This window comes from Capsicum annuum, unplaced genomic scaffold, assembly GCF_002878395.1.
Source record: "Capsicum annuum cultivar UCD-10X-F1 unplaced genomic scaffold, UCD10Xv1.1 ctg1935, whole genome shotgun sequence".
In the NCBI taxonomy this organism is placed as follows: Eukaryota; Viridiplantae; Streptophyta; class Magnoliopsida; order Solanales; family Solanaceae; genus Capsicum; species Capsicum annuum.
Genome location: NW_025825190.1, coordinates 614,307 through 616,806, shown reverse-complemented (window position 1 = coordinate 616,806; position 2,500 = coordinate 614,307).

The following is a 2,500-nucleotide window of genomic DNA, read 5'->3' as shown; positions in this document are numbered from 1 at the left end:
AACTTTTTGTTTCATCACTTTCATAAATGTCAGAAGAATTTTACTTGAACTGTTCTAACAAAATTTTTTTTGCCCAACATGAGATTTTGTTTTGTCCATTAATGGTGATTTTATTTTTCACTCTAGGAAATACGAGAGTATTATTATATTTGTAACAAGAACTCCATTGATTTATAAGGGTAAGATTCTTCATGTAATAGTAAACAAAATTGAAGCAGAGGATTTTTTGCTTAAAACTCAAAGTCATCGATTTTTAAAGCCATATTGATATAAGTTTTTTGGTAAAACTTTATTTTCACCATAAATAACTATATACATGTTTTAACATGTATATGTGATTTGTCCTAATTATTTTCTGTATATGTTACAGAAAATAATGGTGATAATAAGAACCCCAAGACGAATTACCACAAAGCAACAAAAGGATAAGGTGAAAACTATGATTGACAATTTGGTTAATCTCTCACCAAAATTCAATGTTCAAGATGATGATCTTATAATCTTTGTTGATCACATAACGAGAATTAACAAGTTAATTCAAGAAGTTGTGTAGGTTGGGGGTCGATTATGTGTAAAGAAGAAATACACGGCTTTACAGTCTCCGCTGCATAATGATTTTCAAAAGAAATTGCTCGATAAATCTTAGCATAAATTAGGTATCAAAATGACAAACAAGTCATTAGTAAATGATTTTATAAAATAGTACATTGACGTGAAGCTTCAGAAAACTGTGTGTCATTCTCACTGGTTGCCTAAGAGAAATTACTTTCCTTTGAACTTGCATTTAGATCTTATTCTATATTTTCCTAGTCACATTAAAATATTGTCATGATAATGTGTGTTTATTTTGTACAATGATTGTTTATATCTAACATGATTTGTATGATTTTAAATTTATTATTTTATGTATTTATATTCTTGGTTGAGTTTTTTTTTTCTCTATATGAGTTATAAAATTAATGCTTGTTTAGTCTTGAATTTATATAATTTAAGATAAGTGGTTCTTAAATGATTTATTGTGTTAGATTTATAACATATTAGAATTCAGACGATGATTGAGAACTTAGTGAACTTTCGAATCTGATACTGATGTGAAATAAATATTGAAATAGTTGATTATTTTAAGAATTAATGTGTATATGAATTTAGGATAAAATAATGTATGTGGTTGTCTTACTATAATTTATAATTGTTTAAATTAGTATGCCAACTGCTGTAAAGAACATTGTCGCCGAGCTTAATAAAGGTGATAAGCTTAACGGTGATAACTATGAAATATGGAGTATGAAAATTCAATATATCCTAGAAGAGCAAGAAGCTCTAGAATATCTTAATGTATCTATGACACTTCCTAAAAATACTGATAACCCCCTCCTCAATATATGAATGATCTTGAGGCATATCAAGCTTGGAAAAATAAAAACTCTCTTGCTAGCATTATGTTGTTGAGCAGTGTGGATAATGTCATTATGAGAGAATTTCGAAAGTATGATGATGCTAAGGACTCGTGGTCAGCTTTAAAAGAAAATTTGGTTATATGTCAATTGCTAAGTTAAGGGCTCTTGCTATTATGTTTGATACGTATAAGAAACGCCCTAATCATACTATGCAAAAACATCTTCGCCATATGTCAAACATGGTAAATGAACTAAAAGATATCTGTTATGTGTTGACTGAAGAGCAATAACTCAAAACTATTATTCACTCCCTACCCAAAGCTGGGAAAATATGAAAATGCACGTAACCCACAATGTTTGCATCAAAACTATGGAAGATTCTAAGCAACATTTGAAACTTGAGGAAGAGTGCTCTAGAGTAGACAATGTTGCTATAAATATGTATATGACTAGTTCAGATCCTAAATGTGGATATGACAACAAACATAAGTGTGGTAAATTTTTCAAAAAGAAGGGAAAAGAAAATGTCTCAAAGAAGCCTAAGAATAATCAACAAGGAGAGAAAAATATTTCTGCTCCAAAGAGAAAGAAAAAGGTGAACATGGCTAAGCTCAAGTGCTACAACTATGAGAATAAGGGACACTTTGCTCGTGATTGTCCTGAGTCTAAAAAGGTACATTGCCTTATTAATAATTTACATAGTGATGTAAATATTTCTTGTTCTATTTTTTTACTGAATCACTTCCTATATGGATTGTAGACTCAGTACCCACTGAGCACATAGCAATGGATAGAGATATTTTCATAGATTTTTGATGAATTCTGGAAGGATCCAAATGGGTGTATGTAGGAAATAACTCCAAAGAGGAGGTCAAAGGAATTTGTACCTGCAAGCTAGAAATGTGTGATGGCTGAACTCTATATCTACATGATGTACTATTTACCCCAACAATATGTTGAAATCTAGTCTCTGTTAGAATGTTGATTAAGTTAGGATTTAATATTTTTGTTTCATGAACATGGTGTGGATTTATATTTGACCAAAACAAAGTATGGCACTGGTTATTTTTATGATCATTTTTTGTATCGGCTATTATTCAAAG